This window comes from Amborella trichopoda, chromosome 9, assembly GCF_054954075.1.
Source record: "Amborella trichopoda isolate Santa Cruz 75 chromosome 9, AtrichopodaSantaCruz75HAP2 v2.0, whole genome shotgun sequence".
Lineage (NCBI taxonomy): Eukaryota > Viridiplantae > Streptophyta > Magnoliopsida > Amborellales > Amborellaceae > Amborella > Amborella trichopoda.
Window position 1 is genome coordinate 25,642,941 of NC_142344.1, and position 12,325 is coordinate 25,655,265.

Genomic DNA, 12,325 nt, shown 5'->3' on the forward strand with positions numbered 1-12,325 from the left:
ATAGCTGCCCAAAGACCGTGTGATTCTCATTGGCACACTTCTTGTACTCCAATCGTTGAATCCTAAATTCCTTGAAATCTCCAAGACGAACCCCTGCAGTCCTAGAAACGATCTCTGTTTATGGAAGATCCCTCCATTCCTCAAGTGGGGGAAGGTGTAGAAATTATAATCCACTCTAGGCCTCTATCGGAGCTAGAGATGTCATGATCATGGGTCTCTACACTTGAGATCGATCAAAAGATCTCTGAAACATCGATGAAGTGTTGCAAGAGGCTCTAGGAGAATGGGAAGAAGGTGGTTAGGCAACAACTGACTAGAAGAAATGAATCTTGGAGACGAAGCAGACCCCAGACCTACGTTCATTTTAGCGAGTATGTCTCCAGAAGAGAAAGAGGAGTTCACTACCTTCTTGAAAGTAAACCGTGACATCATTTCTTGACATTATCATGAGATGCTCAGCTTAGACCCTCAAGTAGTTGTTCAGCATCTCGGCATTGATCGGACTGTCAAACCCATCAAATAGAAATTAAGAAGATTCAGACCTGACCTCGAGATGCAGATAGATGTTGGGATAACCAAATTTAGACAAGCAGGTTTCGTCTATGAAGTCAAATACCCGAAATGGCTAGGAAATGTCATTCCGGTCAAGAAGAAGAATGGTCAAATCAGGGTGTGTATTGATTTTCGTGATTTGAATATTGCTTGTCCTAATGATGACTTCCCGTTGCCATTCACTGAGATGCTCATCGAATCTACAGCTCACTGTCAAATCTTTTCCTTCATGGACGGATACACCGGGTATAATCAGAGGGGTCTTCTGTTACACAATGATGCCTTTTGGATTAAAAAATGCTAATGCCACATATCAGAGAGCAATGACGACCATTTTTAAAGACATGATGCACAAAGAGGTGGAGAGTTATGTAGATGATTTGGTGGTAAAATCTGAAGAGATGGATGTTCACATGAGAGACCTTGGAAAGGTATTCGAGCGGTTGCGTCTTCACCAACTTAAAATGAACTCGTTAAAATGAGAAAAGACACTCTCAAGCCTTATCACGATACTGCAAAATCGTATATGGCTCAGTTTGAAGATGTATCCCTGAGTCACATCCCCAGAAGGCTAATTCGTAAGCTGATGCACTTACGAAACTCGACATTACAATTCAGCTGTCCTCATCAGGACCCACGCTTGTTTGGGTGGCTGAATGGAGACACATCCAACTAAGAACCGAGGTCGATGCGAACAATAAGAGAAATATCTTTCCTGAGTGTCCTCCTTATCCATTTGGAGCACTGCTATCAGCCAAAGAAATAATCAAGATCGAACAAGAAATAGCTCAGAGTCAAAGGAGCTAAATCAAGAACCAGAATTATTTGACCTAATATGCACAGAAATCGAGCAGGTAGAAGACTGGAGAGAGCTCATCATTAGTTTCTTAAAACATGGAAGGCTCCAAAAAGATCGTGGCGAATGCAACTGCATACGTCAAATGTCCACCATGTATACCCTCCTTAAAGGTGATGATGCTCTCTTTAGACAGTCATTTGACGACATTCTTCTTAGGTGTGTCGACATCCAAGGAGCAAATAAAGTGCTAGAAGAAGTCCATTCAAGCATCTGTGGACTACACTAGTCCGGTTCAAAGCTCTATGAATGAATATGCAGGTTGGGGTATTATTAGCCTTCCATGATCGCCGATTCCTTAAGCTATGTTAAAAAGTTCCAAGTGTACCAAATACACACCAGCCTGGTTCACCAGCCTCCAAAGCCCTTACACCCTACGGCTACATCATGGCCCTTCTCACAATGGGGTATGGACATTGTAGGGCTTATTGAACCCCCTTCTGCTATGGGCCATGTTTTTATCATAGTTGCAACCGATTACTTGTTTAAGTGGGCTGAAGTGATCCCCCTTAAGCAGGTTTCTGGGATAGAGGTAGCCTACTTCGTTCGACATCATAGCATATACCGCTTTGGAGTGCCCGACCAGATCATCACATTGATCACTTAATTAACCAGTTCGATTTCGAATGGAGATACTCGCCTATGTACCACCCTTGGGCGAATGAATTAGTTGAGGCTTTCAATAAGACTCTGTGCAATGTCTTAAGAAAGTCAATATCAAAAACAAGGAAGAACTGACATGAGAAGCTTCTCAAAGGACTGTGGGCTTATCGTACTACTACACGAAATGCTACCGATTCCACTCCTTATTCTCTGGTCTATGGGACTGTAGTAGTTTTACCTCTTGAAATACAAATCCCTTCATTGCGAGTCGTTATTCACCAAGGAATAACCAAAGATGAGAGAGTCAAACTCCGGTATCAAGAATTGGATGCACTCGATGGAAAGAGGCAAGAAGCTCAGCAGAACCTTAAACTCAACCAAGGGAGAATGAAGAGGGATTTTGACAAGTCTGTCAAGATCCACTCATTCACCCATGGTGATCTAGTCTTAACTGTCAAGAGGCCTATTGTTATGCATGGCCTGCATATAGGGAAGTTTGAGCTTAAGTGGGAAGGTCCCTTTACAGTAAAAAAGGTCTCCCCCAACGGAGCCTACATACTGGTACATCCTAATGGAGAGGCGGTGATGCCCCCTATCAACGGGCGATACCTAAAGAAGTACTATCCGTGATGCATATTCAATTAAAAGAGACTCAACGTGAAAACAAGCAAGATAGTCCATACAATCTCTAACTCCTTTTATTGTAGTAAAAATAAGTTACAAGTTACAAGAACCCCTTACTAGGGAGGTTACAAGCCTCTTACGTCTGACGATAAGAGGATGGTTACGAACCAAGACTTGTACTTTCGCTCTTGCATCTGAAAATAAGAGGGCGGTTACAAGCCAAAACAAATGCCTGTCCCATGAAGAAGAAGCAAACCCACCAAAGGAAGGCCCTCCTCATGAAGAAGAAGTGAAACCACTTAGAGAGTCAGCTTTATGTCATCTGACGAGTGAGAGGATGGTTACAGGCCAGAAGACAAAGCAGAGCATCTCCAAGAAGTTAGCCTCAGTCCATTCGACGGGTATGTCAAACATACAAGTCAGATATCCCACCTAACCTGTACATATAACATACAACGTGGGATTCATTCGACGTGTATATCAAACATACAAGGTGGCCTATGATGGAAAGCATTCCCTGTTCACAGTGGATGCCCTTCCACAGAACAACATTGACCTCACTCTTGTGCTGGAGAACTTGGCTTCCAACAGGTATCACAAGCCAGGCCACATCCTTCACCACATTTTGCCAGCTCATGGACAAACGCGTCATGTGGCTCATCGCCGAATGCCACAAACCCCGCACATGACTTACCTTCGCATGCGAGCGACATACTCCACATCGTGATAAGCCACACATGCTGATCAATATCGATTGAAGCCAGCACCGGCTGGGTCCTCCAGAGGTCAGCACTGATTGCGTGCCTAACGCACAGCGTCGACTACTTTGCTTGAGGGTCAGCGCCAATTGTATCAGCACTCCAAATCATCAGCGCCTATTGTCATAGTGTTAGTTGCACTTATGTTAGCGTCGGCCCTGTCACGACTATTTGCCTCTCAAGACTCCTCATTTTTCGAAGCATAAGTTTTCACCTCCTTAATGGTCGCATGAGTTCTGGAGCAAACCGTCACCCTGCCTTCAGCAATCGTACACTGCTCCACGACGGTTCACCTCCTGCAATCGTACGACCCACCTCTTGTGACCGTTCGTCTTCAGCCGGAACTTCTGTTATACAGTCGGAAACCTACTATGTTGTTTGAGCTGGGCATCACCAGAACCGTAGCAAACACTCCTGCAAACTTCCCATAAGTTCTTGAAAAACCTTGGAAAACACCACGAACAGTGTCGAAAAGTTACCACAACCTCCGGGAAACTCAAAAGATTCTCAAAAAAGTCTCAAGACATGCAAAAATACTCACTATTGTGTTTCCTGCTTCTTCTACCAGAAAAAAATTACACCCAGAACCTCTTTGGCTTTCTGAAAAATTCCTTGGAGAACTCTCCTTTTCCCGTTGCTTTCTCTGCAACTTCACCAAATTCTTGGTGAAGTTTGATTGCTAAAGGTCTTCCCTACAAAACCAACCGAAATCCCACTGTCTGCGGAAGAACCTTCCCTGTAAAACTTTTGTTGAAGTCTCACTGCTAACCGAAACTTTAACTGGGCACCCACCCTCTCTTCACTGTTACAGAAAACGTTTGCTTAAGTTTTTCTTTACCTTTGGTGAAGAGCGAGGGAAAACAAGATTTTACCCCCTTATATAAACTACACTACCCTTAAATGCCCCTCACAAACTGGGAATTCTAGTCGCTTCCAAAGCAACGATGAGTCCAGTCAGGATTTAAATCGAGCCTTGAGCTAACTCTCATCAATCCATGCCCAGCATCGGGTGAGTTTTGAACCACTTTAGCGCCGGTTAACTTAGAGCCAGGTGGATTCCAAACAAACTTAGCGTAGGTCACCCGACACCAGGGGTGTTTCAAATCACCTTAGCACCAGTTGACTAAGCGTCGGTCGTGTTCAAACAATGTCACGGCTCATGCTAATTGAGTTTTTTTTAGAAACCCAGTGCCAGTTGTGTTTTTGAGAGCTCATCGCCATTTGGACATTCGCAAGAAGCCATGATCGCTACACACGACGTCGGTTGTAGTACAAACAACCTATTGTCACCTACTCCAGGTTGAAGCCTTAATGTGCCATCCCTAGTGGATTTACACCTAGGCCATTGCACCCAAACTGAGACCTCCCCAATGGAGTCAAGAAGTTGTCCCTCATCCCCCAATAGGAGTCATGCCCATACTACAGCTGATTTCCCCAGTGGAGTTAAGATCATTTTTTACCTCTTCAATCCCCAGTGGGTCTGTCTGACATTAAGCTATCTCATCCCCTGGAAGTCAGTCTCATCTTTCACCCTAGTGAGTACGCTTACCCCTTTAAACCCTGGTGAGGTTTGCCTTTGATGGTCATCCTTCATCAAGCCACCATTTCCCTCTGCACCCTCTACTTGTGTATGACCTTAACTATTTCATCCCCAGGGAGTCAGATTACCATCCATAGGCCTATTCCCTGTAGAACTCTATCTACTTGGCGACCCACACTATGGTCTAGATGCACGACCCTAAACTCCATGATACGTATTATATGACCTTAAACTATAGCTATGGTCTATGTGCATGACCCTAAACTGCATAGTCCAAACTATATGACCTTAAACTGTAGCGGAGGTCTAGTTACATGACCCTAAACTGCATGGTCTTAGCTGTATGACTTTAAACTGCATAGCCACAGTCCAAACTCTATGACCTTAAACTATAGCGATGGTCTAGATGCATGACCCTAAACTCCATGGTCCGAACTAGATGACCTTAAACTATAGCGATGGTCTAAATGCACGACCCTACACTCTATGTTGCAAACTATATAACCTTAAACTAGAGGAGGTCTAGTTCCACGACCTTAAACTGCATGGTCCTAGTTGCATGACTTTAAACTGCATAACCATGGTCCAGTTGTATGACTTTAAACCATAGTGCACGTCCTAGCCGCATAACGATAAAACGTTCAGCACCATGGTCCAAACTATATGACCTTAAACTGTAGCAGAAGTCTAGTTGAATGACCTTAAACTGCACGGTCCTAGTTGTATGACTTTAAAATGCATAACCATAACAAATCCAAGGAGGGACGCTAGCTCATCTAGCTGGCAGGACTAGACCTTCAAGATCAGCTAATAGAACCTTGCCCCAACTAGACTCGATAGACAAGACCCATAGTGGTACTCTGAATGTCAAAAGCAAACCTGTGTAGCAGCAAACAAACACCTCCAAAAAAGTTCCTTCTTCCCCTAAAGTCTCCATGGACCTATCAATGCATCCCTATGTTGGAGCAACCTAGTTACACCATTACGTGAATCTCCTCGGCGCTCACATGGTCCTGTGCTTAAGAAGAAATAAAGTAAAAGTTGAAGGAAACTTTATGAATGATTGTCCTTCTCTCTTCACTTAAAGTACAACATTTGGTGGGGGAAGCGGTTTGAATGTATTTTTTAGCACCTTGGTCCCTGGTAGGAAGCAGATCAATAAAGCCTACAAGACAGTGGAAACTTCCGACAGTCTCAGAATGGCCCCAAAATTGGTCAAGATCTTAGTACTTCAAAAGACCACTTCAAAAGTTTCATCACGATCAGAAATGGCTAAGGCAGTGAACACAAAGAAACAATTTCAGCAAAATCGGTCTTTAGCACCTTGAAATGGACCTTGTAACTAGAGCTACACTTTTGTCATGTCAAATAAATCTGGCATGGTTGAAAACCCCTATGGGTCAAGTTTTGGCTTAATCGGGCACTTCAGGATGAAGTTATGGGTAAACGACTAAAAAGCGGTAGGCCGCACACTATTCCCGTTTGGCCTCACTGCACCAAAACACCATTGAAGGTTGTTGTTCTTACAGTTATGGGCAGTCACTTTTGGGGCAAATATCACACTCGTTCCAAGTCGGATCGCTCTCAAATTTGGTGAGCCCCATGACGACGCCCGAGCAGAGAGAAAAACTAAGTGAAAGTCACTGATCCTTCAAGGAAGTTACAGAAAACTTAGCAGCAGCATGCCTCGTTCGAGTAGCTAGATCACAACGCTGGCATACCCAATTGGCACGAACCAATTACATTATGTGCGTGAGGTTCGAGGTTATCTCTGGTCCGAACATCGGCTACGATGAACGGTTCGATTTCACACATGAAAGCATCAAAGCTGCTGTAAATTTTGGCAAATGAACTTCCACATTCTGGCAAAAAACTCAAGACGACAAAATCTTCATTCGGACATGAATTCAAGCTATGTTCATTGCAACATGATCGTAACGGCATGCTCAATGTGATTCAATGAGGAAATCATGAAGAAACATCAAGGAAGAAGCACACAATCAATCCAAAGTTTCAAGATTCATCCAAGATTCAAGTCTCATGATCATGCCTCAAAAACATGATTCATGGCTCGAAGTTGGGATCAAAATGATCGCCATGCCGAGCCCTATAAGAAAACAATAATCTTTCGATCAAACGGGCATCAGAACAACCATGAGTTAGCCACAAAAAATCACGTAAGACCTTGAGCAGCAACTAGGACTGTTTTGAGATTCCACACATTATTAGGCAGGGGTAAAACAGTCATTTTGCACCCATTTTTATAATTTCTTTAAAATCAATTAAATTGTAATTATCATCAATTTAGTTATTTTTGGGCATCCACTCATGTTTAGGCCCAATTCTATATAAGCATGCAAACTTAAATTGTAAAGACAGCTCGTTTCATTTGCGAGGTCATTCAATAAAAATTTCCATTCTTGCTTGAGCCTGTGAGTACATGTTGGAGAGAGAAGAAAAGGGCCGATACCCTTCGAGCATACAACTTTCTCTCTCCACCCCTCTTTCTCTCTCCTTCCCTCTTTCTCTCTCCTTCCCTCTTTCTCTCTTCCCCTCTTTCTCTATCCTCCTATTTTCCCTCTCTTCTTCTCACCTCAATCTCTTTCAATCTCTTCTTCTCATTTGTCTCTCTTTCCCCCATCACAACTGGTGTAAGCCTAGTGCCGGTTGGTTCTCCTCTCTCTCATTCCCAACGTCGGGTGGGGTTCTCTCTCCTCTTCCTTCATTCTCAACACCAGGTGGGCATTTTCTCTCTCCTCTTCCTCCATCCCAATACTAAGTGGGGTTTTCTCTCTCCTCTTCTTCCTTCATCCCAATATCAGGTGGGATTTTTTCTCTCCTCTTCCTTCATTCCAACACCGATTGGATCTCTCTCTCCTCCCTTCCTTAACAGTCGGTGACCCTAACACTGGTTGGATTTTCCTCTTCTCTCTTGTCACAGTCGGTGAAGCCTAGCACCGGTTGGATTTATCTCTCTTCTGTTGTAGTTGACAAAGCCTAGGCCAGCTCGATCTCTCTCAATTGCTTCTCTCCATGCAACTGGCATAAGCCTATCGCTAGGTGGTTCTCTTCTCTTTCTCTCTTCTCATCTGATACAGTCGGTGGAGCCTAGCACCTGCTGCTCTCTCTCTTCTCTTCTCTTCTCTTCCTATTAATTTTATCCTCTCATCTCTTCTCCCTCCCTCTGTTTGTTCCCTTCTTCTCTTACCTCATTCTTTCCCCCATAACCACCATGTTGCTATTCTTTCGTTCGACTAAGAGGGACTGAGGTTATCCTCTCATAGAATGTCGTCTAGCCGTAATGTTGATGTGCTAGAATTACTTGACCCGCTTTTTTGCCACGACAGATTGACCATCGTGCTTAGCTAATTAGTATTGGTGATGACGTCTAGTAGTGATCCCATGAGCCGGTCTTAGTACCGAGCCCGTTTTTGCTACCATGTTAGGCCAATTACTCGCTAGCTTGATCCTCTCGCTCAGTCGAACTCTTCTCTCCCCCATCTTTTTCTCTTCTTCTTTTTGAATGTGCATGCTTGTGTACGTTCATCAAAGATGAAAAAGGTGAGGTTTGACCCACCCATCTTACAACCTTTGCCATATATGTTTGTGATTGTAGAAAACAAGAAGAATATGAGCCAAAGGAGACAATTTCGAACCAGTTTGATTACTGAGGGGCTTTCTTCATGATCTACGAGGGCACCCATGCGAGCCAGCCTGAGTAAGTCCCGAATCCACCTTTAAAACCCCTCCCTCACCGGTTGGTAACACCTAGTCCCGTTCTCGAATGAGGTTCCCGAGAGAGCGAGATTGAGGCACCTAGCCACCTGCAAGTTTCCCTTTTCCTTTCTTCACACTTTTGCAGTTCGCAACTACAAAATTTAATTGTGTTTCCGATGAGCCCACTACTGCTCCTCCTTCTTCTCTCTTGTTGACTAGAGGATTGTCACAAAACCCCTGACCCTTCTGCAACCTATCAGCAACTACGGAACTATTGGAAAAGCACTAGAATTTTGGCAGAGCACCACTGCGAATCTCGCAGTTTTGCCAGAGTCTTGATGAAGCCTTGAGAAGTTTCAACACCCTCGAAAGAAGTTTGCAAGCACTCTACAAAGACCCATGACCTGCTCAAGTTCACCAGAAAGCTATTGAAGGCCTATCTACTGCAAGTACTTGTTGGGAAAGTCCTACCATAAGTCTCTTGATGGAGGCTCCAGCTCTCTCTCTCTAAAAAGCTCTCTTCGCTATTTTACCTTTCGATAAAACAACAAAATAGATTTTTACCCCCGTTTATATACTCAGTAGTGCCACGAACTGCCCCTCACAAATTTGAAACGATGCTCCAATCCTAATCTTCAGACAGCAGTAGGGCCAGGCTGGGGCGGGTCAAGCCCGAGACTCGAAAGGGTTATCGAGCTATGGCTGTGCGCTTCACCAAGGAGCTATCGTCGCTCCCTTTGTGAGGACTTGAAGTCGCACTCACCTCACCCAAAAACCATCTCCACATGCTTTACTAGAAGGTATCACCACGTGCACTTCACAAGGGCCTAACGTCGTGCGCACTTCATCAGGGCACTAACACCGCGTGCGCCATCCAAAAATTAGCATCGTGCGCATGCCATGGCACTCCCATTTGGACCTTCTTCCGGCATCCCCAGGAAGTTCATCCCCTGCACCCCAGTTTCACTCTTCACGAGTCGAGTCTCCAGTTACGACTATGTTTCCAAGGGAGTCACTTTCCCTTACCACGGCCATCGTCTAGATGAACAACCCTAAATTGCACGGTCCAAACTATACGACCTTAAACTATAACAGAGGTCTAGTTGCACGACCTTAAACTGCATGGTCCTAGCCGCATGACTTTAAACTACATGGTCATGGTCCGTGCTACAAGACCTTAAAACTGTAACACACGTCCATATAGCAAGACAATAAAACGGTGCGATAAATAGCCCATACGCATGACTCTATACTACAAAATGGGCTCACCTCTTCACCAGGTGTATTCCATCAACATCCTCAGTGGAGTTAGACATATTCCATCAACATCCCTAATGGAGTTAGGTGTATGTAAAAAGAAAAAGAGGGTCGCCTTACCCCTTCAATCCCCGATGGGCATGTTTCACACCAACATTCCTAATAGGAGTTGCATCCATACCACAACCCGTTATCTCCAAGGGGTCTTATCTTTGCAAACCCCAGTGAGGTTGCATCTATGCTCTGGCCTGTCATCCTCAATAGAGTTACACCCATACCATTACTCACTATCCCCAGGGAGCAACACTGGCCTTCCTAATCCCTAGTGGAGTTCACTTCCATTTACCACTCCTTGTAGGGCCAACATCTTCATCTAAAGCTCTTTGCTTGTGTATAGCCTTAATTATTTCCTGAGGGAGTCAGATTGTTATCCACAGACCTATCTCCTATGCAGCTTCACCTACATAGTGATCCATACAATGGTTCGTGCCGTATGACCCTAAACTGTACAACCATGTAAACTATAGCGGAGGTCTACTTGCATGACCTCAAACTTCATGGTCCGTGCTGCATGACCTTAAACTGCACAGCCATGATCTAGGTGCATGACCCTAAACTGCATGCTCCAGACCCTTCAACTGTAGTAGAGGTCTAGTTGCACGACCTTAAACTGCATGGTCCTAGTTGCATGACTTTAAACTGCATAATCACGGTCCAAGCTATATGACCTTAAACCATAATGCATGTCCTGCCCGCATGACGTTAAACTGCTTTGCACAGATCCTAAAGGCATGACCTTAAAAACGCCCTCACATATGCACACACCCCCTTTACGTGCATCTTCATGCACGCCTTCCTTAACCGACCCATCCGTGTGCGCACACCACCTTCATAAATTCCTCAATGAATCCATTCACTTCACTACCATCATCCATCATTCCCCAGTGAGTTTCACCCATGCTCACAAAACGGTGAATCATTTTGCCATCCATACTCGTCGTAAGCTAGTGGGTCACCATTTTTCACCCACCATTCATACATCATCCATCCTTCATAGGTGGCCTCGTGCTATTTCCCCTAAGTGAGTGAAAACCACTACCATACTCACTCCACGGCCTCCACAGACTACCATTCATCGCCACTACGGTCCAGCTATAACTGTAGTGCACGTCTTGGCCACCTGACGTTAAAAGGCTTCACACAGGTCTCGAAGGCATGATCTTAAACATGCCTTCACAGAAAATAACATGGATGGTGTATACCTGGACAAGGGAACACCATAAGTAAAAATGATGGATGGGCATGGTCACGAAACCATGAGTAAAAGAGTTTCGTGAATACCCGGGCACAGTGAAAACCCCAAAAGGGCTTCGTGAGAAAAAATATATGAAAAGGGTAGATATGGCCGCAAGGTCATGGGTAAAAGAGTCCAAAAATCAAGTTGATGAAAACCGTCTCTATGGCTCCACTTCCCCAGTCCAAGTGAAAGTCCGCAAAGGGCACTTCAATCAACAAAAGCAGGTTGATGCAGCTTCACAGCCTCAGTCGACACCCAATTGCCAAACAAGCACAATTCTTGCTAATGAGGTCCACATAAAATCCTCAACTGCTAGCATCCAATCACGACACAAAATGGCTCACCCGGGAGTGAGAGCCTTACCAGATCTCCCAAACAACAAGAGCGAGAACACCCTTATGACAAACCAAAGACTTTGAAGGCAAGAAACTGACAAAGCTAGGCCGGACCAGAGACTTCAGGCTGCCTCATCGAAACCCCTTTAGTCGACAGGCCCAGACCTTCCGGACAGGCAACAAAAGCCCCCAACTGGACCCAACAGATGGAGCCCACAGTGGTACCTTGACTGTCAAAAGCAAACCTGGTGTAGCAGCAAACAAATGCCGACCAAAGTTTATTTGGCTGTCAATCCAATAGTGTCCAAAAAACATGGCACCTGGCCTTCGGATAGGCCCGATTCTAACCAACGAGGTCCACACAAAGTCCTCAACTGTCAGAATCGCAAACAGTCCCTTGAGGGTGAGGACTTCGATGGATCCTTAAAAATTCTTTTCTCCCCGCAAGGTCTTCACAGATGGACCTGTACATTGCATTCAAACATCTAAGCATTCTAATTACAACATTACGTGAATCTCCTTGACCTTCACGTAGTCCTGTGGCTAGGAAGAAAAAGACAAAGTCAGAGGAAATTTTTTGAATGATTGTCCTTCTCAGTTCTCTTGAACTGCAACATTCGAAGGGGCATGCTTTGGAAGACATTTTTCATCATCACGGGTCCCCGATGAGGAATAAAAGGGAGAAGCCGATCAATAAAGCCTAACAAACAATGGAAATCTTGACAGTCTAAGAATGGCCTTAGAACTGGTCATGATCTTCCAAAACACTTTTGAAAGTCTCCTGCC